The following is a 12260-nucleotide window of genomic DNA, read 5'->3' as shown; positions in this document are numbered from 1 at the left end:
TGCTGTTGTAGATGCCCCACAAGAGTGGAAATATAAAGAGAAGTTACATCAGGTTGTAGTCAGAAATACTAGGATCTAGAGATTTTCTGTTTCTATCAGTAGATGGGCTACAATTTCATGAAGTCTATGAAAATATTCTAAATTACGAACAAAAACCCTATGTTTACATTCTCCCTTAAACCTCAGGAAGGGACTGAGTTTTAGTTTTTCATCAAATCCCTAAAACCAGAAAAAAGTCACAGGAGAATATTTTTACTTACAGAATATCTATATATAACTTCACAACAGTCTATTTTCTGGCAAATTTCAAGCCAGGAATATTTTCTGTGTATGTATAATTCCAACTTTCTGTTTACAATATTACTGTCACTACTTCATGTTATGAATTATTAGATTGCCCAGATTTAGAGCAATTCATAGAGAAAGTTTTACAGCTTGTCTTACAGCAAATGCAGGCCTCCAGGTATGCTTTGTAATAAAATTTGGCTGCTGCTTATGGGTTTGGGGCATTGTTTGCTCAGATACAAAGTTTTAAATGATAATGAATTCTTTATCTTCAGTGGTTTAAACATGTTTTTATGAGCTGGAATCTAGCTTTAGCTATATAAAGTAAGCAGGAGTTGAGCCAACCAGTGGCTTTGCTTAAGGCATCTTAATGGAAAATATTTCAGAATCAGAGATGAAATACAAAATCTGTAACAGTCCTACCAAGTGACAGCTAAAACAAATACTGAGACAGATGTCCACTAAAGTGTCTAAACATTTGGCATCAACTGAAGTCAGACATTATGTTTTGTTACTGCGGGTAATTTATCTTTATATAATTGAAACAGTATTTTCATACAAAAATTGTGATTAATTGGGAATTTACCCAGCGCATAATGCCAACATGTTACCACAAGGAAGACCTTTCACAGTCACTTTTTTTCTGTTGTATCGTGCTGGACCTCGGAGTAGCACCTTAAGATTTTACTTGAAGGTGTTGGCACGTTTCCTCTTGCAGCAGCTCATTGCAGCAGCACTGTATATACATGGCAACAGTTTCATGACTGGGCTTTGCCTGCTGTGAGTAGTTTTCAGTGAACACTGTTATTTGGACCTGCTGAGTTTATGCGTTTCATTTGTATTATTACTTAATGTTCATATTTATCAGGTAAATGTACATAATTGCTTTAGCGCTCATTTACAGTCGTCTTACAAGTGCTGCTTTAAGCCACTTCTAACTGGGTGTTACTACAATACTGTCAGATGAAATCTGCCTAGCAATCGCAACCCAGCGCCTCTCTTCCCTCTGCAGTTTTATTGTAACAGGCTTCAACAGCTCTACGTGGGTGAGTACAGCTGCGGATTCCTTTGTGGCAGGGGCATCATGGAAATTTCTGTTCAGAGATCAGTGGATCCATCTGCTTTAGTTCCGTGACAAGCCACGCCATGCTTTGCGCTCGCCAGGCCTGTGGTGCTGTGCGTGCTGGAGGGGCAGGCGCTGCCCGCTGAAGCCGGGTGCACCACCTGCTGCGCTGTGAGAACACCCGCCTGCGAGCTGCCAGTCAGTTGACTTGTCTGACAGCTAACCAGACACGGCGTACAGAATCCAATCTTCTCCCAGAAAGCTTGCCCTGAATTTTGAGCACTTTGGTAATTGTTTCGCTGTAGTAGCCATAAGGAAACTGTCCTCACTGCTAGTTGGTATTATGAGTGGGGTCTACACAGAGGTACAAAATCTGCAAAATGAGAGTCTTTTTGCTTTGGATTGTAGGCTTTGTGCTAGTAGGTTTTAATCCAGCAAATAAACAGGGAACTGAGAGAGAAAGGGAGAACTGTTTGCCCTTTTCTCATGTACGAAATAGAAGAGTTTTCGAGTCGCCCATCTTTTCCCAGTACATCATGCACTTTTTTCTCGGCCCCCCCCCCCCCCCCCCCTTTGAATGTATCGCCTTTACAGGGGCAGTGCTTGTACTCAGAAGCACCTTGGCATCTTCACTAGCCTTTGGTGCATCGTGAGGAAATCCATCCAATATAGGCATTGCTGTGCTAATCTCTGTTATACTACGGAATGGTATAGACATAATTCTGGTCTTTTTCTTTTTGTCTTCTGTTTTATTTAATGTTGGCCAGATTGTTTCAGGGGCTTTAAATCCCATGGTGAACACAACAGCAATGATATGATAATGCAGTGAACATAAATATTGAGTTTAGCCCAGCAGATTCTTTCTTGTATTTGGAATCTAAGCAGGCAGGGAGTGCTTTGAAGTGAGAGGAGAATTCTGGTTTTTGAAAGCTTTAATAATCAGGCATTTTTGCTTTTTCATCGTTGTTTTACTGGGATGTCTCATCATAGGTGCTGATCTCACTTGTAACAGAAAAAAAACAAACAAACAAACAAAAAAACCAGCAGGGAAACTTCATTAACGGCCTGTGGAGGTACCTCGGTGTGAGGGCGAAATTGCTTTAGTCGGGTATTTTCATATGGAGAGTAACTTGGTGCTTGCTGCTTTCCAGCATGGCCAGCAGGTGGGGAAAGCGGAAAAGCTGTGGGGAAAGCGGGAACGCTGGGGCGGGCGGAGAGGGGGGGTTGCAGCTCCGGCGGCAGCGGCGCGGCCCCGAGCTCAGCCAGCCCCGGGGAGAGTGGGCTGCGCTGCATTTCCCTAGGCATTGCAGACCATCGGTTCTTGCATCATTCTTCCAAGGGTATTCCTGTATTTTTCCCTTGAAAATATAACCCACGTTTACTTCTTTCTAGGATATTCCTTCTGTATAAATACAACTGCCTAAGTAAAGTAACAGAAGTATATTTCAAGTAAGGGGTGTTATTTTGATCGTTACTGTGGTTAGATGAAAGAGACTAGATTATTTCAAGTCATTTCTTGGCAAACTGAAATGCAAATTGTTATTAAGAAGCTGGATATTTAAGTAATGTTGCACTTCCCCTGCCCCCTTGATCTGAATCGTTGCTTTCTTTCCTAAAAATGCCAGTAGTGTCCTAGGTCTTGCAGTGGATGGGAAAAGAAGGACATTTTTCACCAACTCTCCTCTTCTGGTAAATTAGAAGGTCCTGAATTGTTCTGATACTGCCTGATAAATAGACATGTCACAATCTTTTTTTTTTTTCACAGGCTTCTTGGAATCTCTGTACCTGTAGTGGCCAAAACAACAGACCAGAAAAATGCTGCATAGTGGTACAAATTACTGTCTTCTAGTGGTCTTTATGTGAAGAAGTGTCTTTATCGTACAGTTAAGTGTCTTTGTGTAATCTTCCATTTTCTTTTCTCACTCAGTTATCTTTTGGAGGTAAAATTACTATTGCAATAGGAAAACATGTTTAAAGATATTTATGAACATCATGCCCTCAAAAGAGTAGTATAAAACTAAATTAGTAACTAACTACTGAATTCCAAGTGTCTCAGTAAAAATAATAGTGCTGGTTTGCTAACAGGTGTTCAGCAAGAAAGGGTGATCACCAAGGTGCTGGCTGAACACAGCTGAAGTTACCTTGTTAAAGTGTGTCTCAGGTTTGTAATTACTGGTAGCTCAATTTACTGCATAAGAGAGCTTGTCATCTTTCTTGCTTTTTGCCACGAGATACTTAACATCAATTTGCATCTGACACGGAGCTTGCAAAGCTGATTTGCATGGTGTCTCAGTCACTGAAACACTCCCTCTGTTTAAACATTGACGCTTTCCTCAGAAAATATTTATTCTTTGGATTTATATAGGGAGTTCCTTCAGTTTGTACTACTGTGATTTGTTTCTTTTTTTTGATGATACTGCATCATATTGTATTGCTGCTAAGGCTTTGGAAAGAGTCATAAAGAAACTAGGAAGCATTAATGTGATCGTGAGAGTGAAGGAAAATGGGTGATGTTGATGCTGGCTACCATAAAGAACAGGCAACCAAGCAGCAGCAGTCCCTCTCCTGGGCTACTGGAGAGGAAACTTCCATGGGCAACAATTTAGAAAAGAGTGATTTCTGGTAGAAAGATTCTAACTTTAATAGTAAGAAGAAATACTTGAAGCCAGTATAAATGGCACTTTGTGGTCATTAAAGAAAGTTCCAGTGCTGATCTATCACATCAGTGTCAACCTGGCGACAGGTCCATGGAGCCATACTTCAGTGCATCACAGTTGGAATCTGCCCCTTGGTCATCACTTTGACCACAGGGCAGAAGTATCTCTGCAGCTGGGTTGGAAGCCCCACTGCTTCCATAACTCGTTTATTTAAAATCAGATTCTGTTGTTATGGGAAACGGGAAAATCACCTCTTTTCACCAATCAGTCCAGGAGAGGACCCTTTATTAAGGCCCTGCAAAGGCCATGAGCTGTTCTTTGTTAGTTTTTTTGAGATACAGGATCAAGCCTTGATGCAGGTTAAGGTTCCTTTGAACACCTTTGTTGCCGTTACTTACCTATCACAGCACTCCACCTCTGTACTTCAGCAGATCATGGGCTTAATTTTGTAAAATCCAGACATAGTTTGTAATTTTGTTAACAGGCAATCAGCCTTGGCTGGAAAGACTATTCTTAAATGTGTGCACATAATGGGAAATGACTTTTTATGTGTGTTTCCTCCACAAATTATGATTGTCAATGTTTAATCAGTGATGGAACAGAATCTAGCAGCTTCACATCATTTTGATGAACAGGAGACTGATGTTTCTGATGAAAGAAACAGGTTATGCCCTGGCTAGTTCTTTGAAGTACTTTCCTCTGTGGATCATTGTTAGACCTTCTGTAGGGTCAGAATAAGTTTGCTGCTCTTTGCACAGAAACTAATTTTTGCCAAGCACTGTGACATTTTACAGATATCAAGGTCTACAGCTGTGGAGAGTAAAACATAGAATCGGCTGTACACTCTTGGCAGAGAAACCTACAGAGTGCATTTTCTTCCTCCGAGTGGGTGTTGAAGAGAAAGGGAGGAAAGATAGATCCCAGTAGGTGAGCACAACCAAAGGTTTTTAAAGAAGTTGAAAAGCAGGATTGTACTTGTATTCCCTGGATCTTCCTGGAAGAAATATTTACTGCCTACATTGCACAGTATTTGTCTGCAGGAGTAGCTCTGGTTTCTGGCTGGCTGACGCTGAAAATAAACTGCACCTTTTGTTACTGAATATGTCAACCATTTCAGCATTTTCCCCTAACAAGTGGAAGGTGTGCAGGCAGACATGAGATCTGTGTATGCTCAGGTATTTTTAAGACTTTTTATAGCATAAGTCAAGCAGCTTTGAACAATTCTCCTTTGACTCATTAACAAATGCAAATGTAGATGGGAGGCGTAAAACTTTATTTCAGAAGTGCATAGCTGCAATATAGTCTTCCTCTTTATGGAAGCAAGCTTATACGTAAGCAAGCACTGACACATTAAATGACATATTTATAATAAGATAGGCAAATACATAAAGAACAATTTAGTTGCCTAAACATGAAGTGCTATTTGAGATATTGTTTTCTCATCTCATCTTCTGGTATTTCACCAGGTCTCCCTTCGGCTTCCTGCCCAGGGAATATAGGGCCTCCATCGGGTCCTTTACTGCATCTTGTGTGACTGTATCATCTCTCCTAGGTTATCTCGAATAGCACAAGATAGTTATGCTTCGGCTAATGAATTAAGGCCATGTAGATGAAAACAACATGAAGTTTGTTCCTAGCTGGTCAAAATACAACCTCTAGAGCCACATTAAGCCTGAAGGGTGCATTAAGAGTCCTTATGCACAAGATGCTAGTTTTAGAATCTTAATCTGTAATTTTTGGTAAAATGTGGGTGATGGAATAAAGGGTATGTGTGTTACATTTTCAGACTATGCCACATGGGAGATACTGTGAGTATTTTGGAGTGGATGGTGGAAAATAAGTGCTTAAAATGGAGAACGTAGAGGGTTTTAATGTGAATTTTGACAACTGTATTAATAACAAGAATGAATAACAGTAGGGATGAGCAAAAACAGGTGAATGACTTCAGTTAAATGTGCACTTTTTCACAAGGTAGTTAGAATCACTGTGTGTGTGTGAATATTTCAGGTCAGAACCGGGATTAATACATGTTCAGTACTGAAACAACTATGTAGGTAGGTTTGTAATACACAGTGCAGTGGCATGTATATTATGAAAGAGGAAATTAAATCTTAAAGTCTTTGATTTAGAGCTTTGCTACAGTGAGTCCCAAGGTGGCTGTATAGCCAGCACTATGCCAATGTTGTGCTACTTGTTCCATTCCTTGAATGAAATTATTTTGATGCAGAACTGAGTTTGTAGCTGGAAAGGACAGTCCCTGGCTGGCAGGAGGCAGGTCCTAGAGGAAGAATGAAAGGGAGAGACACAACTGTGATTCAAAATTATCTTGGTTAATTGCATAAGTGATTTGAAATCAGTGAGATGAAATCCAGTAAGTTCAAGTGCTAAATACATAGGGAGAGATATGTGTTTATAGGTAGGGAGGGACATCATTAATACAACATGGGGGGTTACTGTCTGGGTGATGTGATGGATCATAAACTGAATAGCCATCAATGATGTTTTCTGCAAAAGAGGGATAAATCTAAATCTGGGATTTATGAATGGGAAGATGGTGCATAGGAAGCAGGAGGTGAGACTGCAGGTGAAGTAGAAGGTCTGTTTCTGTACACCATGACTTAAGAAAGATGTACATACATTAAAGGAAGGCTGCAGGAGATGCATAAAAATTACTAGATATTTAAAGATCAAAGGGCATGTTCTTTAGGTGATATAAATCACTTAAGGCTCAATAATTCCCAGAGAACTAAGCTGATTCACAGCAGCTGAGAAGCTGATTAAAAGAGTTATTTTTTAAATTTTCTTTCTAATCTGACCTTAACAGTGGCAATTTACATTAACTTCTCAGTGCCATCAAGTTCTCCCCAAGGCTTACAGGAAAGAATTATTTGAGTGTCATAATTTAACTCTCTCTTTTTTCCTTCATTTTTATTTTAAACTGAGCTATAGATTTTTTTTTCAGTTTCTATTTTAGCATTATTTAAAAATGAACACAGTTAAAATTCAAAAAAAGAAAGCATTTTTTAAATACAGTGCACAATTAAACTCTGAACTCTACTGTCTCTTGATATCGTTGCCGCCAGAAGCTTAATAGGATTAAAAAAAATAGATAATGAGAAAACCTCCTGGCATATTAGAGGAGATTAAAATAAAAAAAGACTTTAGGGAAAAAAAAGGACAAAAAGCTACATGCTTCAGGACGTGAGACAGCCTTTATATATTTAGATGGAGGAAGCTGGTTTCTCAAAGAGCATGTTGTCCTATAGTTGCCCTTCATGGGCTTGTGTTTCAAACATCTCCTTGTCAGATGGAGGATACTGAAGCAGAGGGACACGTCTCTTCAACGAGTCTGGCAATCATACTCGTTCCTGATTTGAATTCTGTGCAAAATTCTGTGCTCCTGCAGCTAACCTTTTAGCAATGTGTAAAGGTGACACAAAAGGGCTATTTAAAAAAACAGCAAAGGCAAGCTTCTTCTTTTGTCTGTGTATTCATGTCTGTCTGTATATTCGTATCTTGTTCATTCTCACCACCATGTTGTTTCAACATCCTTATGTACCTACGTGTTTAATTTTTATCAGAGGCTGGATCAGTGGGATGAAGAAAGGTTTCTTCAAGGGAAGATTTATGATCTAGGAAAAGGTGGACAGCAATAAAGAAAAGCAACAAAGGAAAAATGTAAAAGCATTGCTTGGCTACTTAGAGACAAAATTATAAAGGACAAAGCCCAGCTGCAGCTAAAACTAGCAGAGAACATTAAAGGTGGTATAAATGGATTCCAAAAATGTCCTAGCTACCAACGGAAGTTTAGGAAAAAATGTATCAGTGCAGGAGAGCCCAGCCGTAGACAATGGGGAAAAAACTGAAATTATCAAGACCTTTTTTCCTCACTGTTCATAAGCAAGCTTGCTCTCAGAATTCTGCATTTTGGGAAGGAGATGCGTTTTGCTGCTGCAGTTTGGGAAGGAGATGGCAACCAGCAGAGCAGAGCAACAGGTTACAGACTGCTCAGAAAGGCTGGTTTTCTTAAAATCTGTGGAGGTGGCGGGAACCTGAGTGTTCTGGTGTGGTGACTATGAGGCTGCTGTCTGTTATTTATCAAAACTCCTGACAGTAAAGGAAGCAAGACTGGGGTACTGCTGCCTGCATTCATAATGGATGGCTTTCTCAGCAAGGTTTTGCACTAGTCTGCTTGCATGGATCCACCACTGAGCTGATTTAATACCATGATTAATTTTTTGTGGTTCTTTTCTTCCCCCAAGCCTACGTATTGCTCTTTGGATTTGTTTGTGACTCACTTCTAATAGCCTAATGCTGTGTGAGCTATATTCTACTGATGAGATATGTGAGCTTTGGTTGATTTCTCCTGACATTGAGTAGGTCTAGGAAATGTTATCTTTTGAAGGGAGAGACTGGATTTTCACCCTTACTGACTCTTTACAGTGATTCTCCTTAGATCCTTCCTTAGAATTATCAGATTACTATAACGATTGAATAGCCCAAAATGGGATGCTGATAAGAGATTTTACTCCTGCACTTATTAACATGCAAGTTAAACATCAGATGTGGGGAGTTTCTGATTAATCTGGGCCTTATGGAAGCAAGAAGTTATTAACTCGGTTGGATTATTTGGTTGAATGAATAGCTCCTATGCACATTTAAAAACTTTTTGTAGCTGCTTTCACACTTCCTTACCTGGGAAGCCTTTCCCAAGTCCCTTGAACAGCATCACAAAAACTTTTTGCATCATCTAGTAACTATTTGAGGAATATGTTCATGCTTCGTCTAGGTTGTGTGAGAATTCTGTCTGAAGAAACCCTGATTTTGGGAATCACATCTTGTCCTGTGAGGCTGAGCCAAAACAATGTGCCTATAATGATTTATGTTAATATAGGATCTGGCCTACTATGTCTATTCCTGGCATACACAGAGCAGAGGCTCTGTGGTGTTTGTGCTGTGTCTGACTGTCATCTTTTCTTAACGCTCTCTGTAAATACATGCCCCAAGCCAGAGAGAAGAATGGGCTGAGCTGAAGAAAGTGAACCTTCTGTTTCAATTTCAAGTGTTATTTTAAAGGTTTAAAAACTTTATAAATGTCGCAGTTTTTACGGTCCTTAGCTCAATGGGAAATGTCTTCAGATGGCAAGGAGCTTCAAGCTGGATCCCTATTACCTTTGATTGCTTGTTCATTAAGCTGTAATAGATTAATAGAACTAAGGGCTGTAAAAGGTCTGTGACTTTCTTCCAAAGATGTACTCTGTCTTGATTTGAAGGTTTCAGTGCTTAATCACTCTTGCAGTTGAAACATAGTCTTGTTTCCAATTTGAATTTGTTCAACTTGACCTGTCTACCACTGGTGCTTGGTTTGCCTCTACTTCAGTACAAATCCTGCCGTGACTCAGCATCCGTGTAGGACTCTGCCTGATGGTAGGCAATGTAAGTTTTTAATTCTTTCACGTTTGTGTCCCTTCAGTTTTGTGCCATGATTTTCCAAATGCGGACACCAGAATTGGAAGCAGTATTTCCATTTCAGTGGTATCAATGAATGCACTGAAATCAAATCTTACTTCTCCCAGGTTCATATACTGAAAGAACATACTAGCGCTTCTTGTGTCTTCATAACACTCGGAGACTAATGATAAAATAATTACATATAGCATTCGTTTGTCCATTTTAACTCTAGATTCATTTTAATTCACTGCTTTGCCAATACATCCTCCATTCCGTAGGTATGATTTGCACTTTTCTTTCTGGATATATAATGTGAATTCTATTTTATTAAGGTTGTGTTTTTTTTTTAATTAAAATATTTTGTGGGCTGAATTACTTCATATGCTGAATTATTTCAGATCATTCTATATAACTATTCCATCTTTGTTCTTTATCATTCCACCTGTTTTTGTCAGCTGTAGCTGTTTTAAGATTGCATTAGCCTTATTTCAAAATAATTTATGAAAATGTTATATATTCTGAAGTCCAATGTCAGCCTTGAGGAATCATATTAAAATTACTTGGGTTCCATGGTGTTTTCCCTTTTGTGACTATTTCCAGGGATTCGTGGGCCATTCTTTAATTCACTTAATGTATTACTTGGGTTCCATGGTGTTTCCCTTTTGTGACTATTTCTAGTGATTCGTGGGCCATTTTTAAATTCACTTAATGTGTGCTTTATTAATAAAGTATAGTGTTAATTTTAGATCAGATTATCATATGCTTATGCATAAGTCAGATGCCTTATAAAAGTCTAAATATATCCTCACAGTTATCTTTTCTCAAAGCAAATTGTGACCTCATCAAATAATTAAATAAGATTTGGTCAATAAGATCTGCTTTCTCTAAAATCATCATCACTAGCTGCAATTATATTCCAGCACTTATTTTTTAATTGATAAACTGATACAGGATTTACTTGAGAATTTGCCCATGTTAGATTAATTGGCTTGCAGTCATGCTGACTGTCCTACTTGCCTTTCATGAAGGTACACGCACCAATTAGCAATCTTCTGAATTTGTTAAAAATATACAGCAGAGGCAGATGTCTCAGGTAGCTGTAGCATGTCATTGATGTGTACCAAAAATTTTGAACATGTCATCACAGTATTTTATTATTGAAAAAGGGGTAATCTAGAGAAATCATTTTTATTATATGAGACCTTTTTTATTTTAATACTGTTTTCAATGGAAGAAAAAAAAAGAACCAAAGTACTATTAATTAATGTGTTGCTTAATACCAGCTTAACCAAAGCATCTCCTCCTCTAAATGAAATCCTGTCTTGTGTAAATAAAGAACATTAATTATCCTTTACAGCAATTCACTGGTAAAAGCAAGATGAGAAAACATGGAGCAGGAGGATGATATAATTATAGGTTTTGTCTGTATTTTCATGCCCCTTTGAAGTCAAATCGACCTGCATGTAATTGAAATTCAGAGCATGTGTCCTTGAGTCAAGGATAGATCGAGCATCTGGTAAAAGTGGCAACCTCAGTCTTTGTATTGGCAGAAAATAAAACTGAATCCACTTTAACCAGAAAGGGGCAGTGAAAATCAACAGCTTATGACTGAGAACTAAAGAGACAGTGGGAGAAATTGAAATCAGAGCCCTCTGAGGCATCATCAGAGGCAGATGAGAGGCAGCTTGGAACTGAAGGGGAATGGACAGTCCCCAGAGATGACCGAATTTAAGCTGCAGCTGTTATGCAGGTGGAGGAGGAATTATCTAAGTCAAAAAGATAAAAAGGAATTGTCTAAGTCAAAAAAGAGCACTGAGGGGAAATCCTTAAAATAAACAAAATACTAGAAAAGGCAAAGGAACATAGCAGAAGCAAGTGTTGGTGATCTGGAAAAGGAAAATGAAACTATGAATGAATGTGAAACCACAACCTTCATTTGACATTAATACAAAATTAATCTGGCTAAAACTCTTGATGGAGTTTTCCCAGCAGGAAGAGGACCAACCACAAGTAGGTCACCTGTGTCCACCAGAAGAAGAAAGCTCTGATGGTGGTGGACTGTGTACTTTGAATGCCAGTATAAGGGCACATGTATGAAGCTGTCATGCTGGCTTCAGGATACAGTGTTGTGCAAGTCAGACAACCCAGAGCAGCCTGACCTTAAGAAGAACCCACAGCTGAGGAGGAGGAATGGTCCAAGTTGGTGCTGTGCAATACCACTGTACATTTTACTTTATCTTCTGCGTTGCTATATGATCTCCAGAAACAGGTGGAAATTTGTCTGTATGCCAATAATTATCAGGTTTTTTTTCTCATTAGTGATGCAGGATGAAGGTATTTCATGTTGACATTTAATTCTCTTGTGAATTGAGGGGTTTATGAAGGGATTGCGCTGTCTAGGTACCTCTAAAAATCTTTTCTTCCAGATAAAATTTATTGAAATTGACAAGTCTGTTTCTGTTTACTTTAGTAAACTTTTATTTGAAACTAAGTTCATGTGCTTGATAATCTATTTTAGCAATTTTAGCATGCAGAACTTTTTTTTTTTTAAGCAGAATCAGAAAACCTGTATTTTATTCTATTCAGTGCTCAAGGTAATTTGATAACAGATAACACCACTGTTTCAGAACTGACATATACCTACTCCTCCTTTAAAGAGAAGAATCTACGTTGATTCTGTAAAGTTGCTAGGACAACATGAAGGAATGTACAAATTCTTCTTCTCGAGGAGCAGCACTTTTCTTGCTGCTGTGTTAATTACATTACTCTATATTTATCACAGTTCAAGTTAAAAGTGACAATTA

This window comes from Falco punctatus (genome assembly GCF_963210335.1).
Source record: "Falco punctatus genome assembly, chromosome: 1".
NCBI lineage: Eukaryota > Metazoa > Chordata > Aves > Falconiformes > Falconidae > Falco > Falco punctatus.
This window is presented reverse-complemented; position numbering follows the sequence as displayed.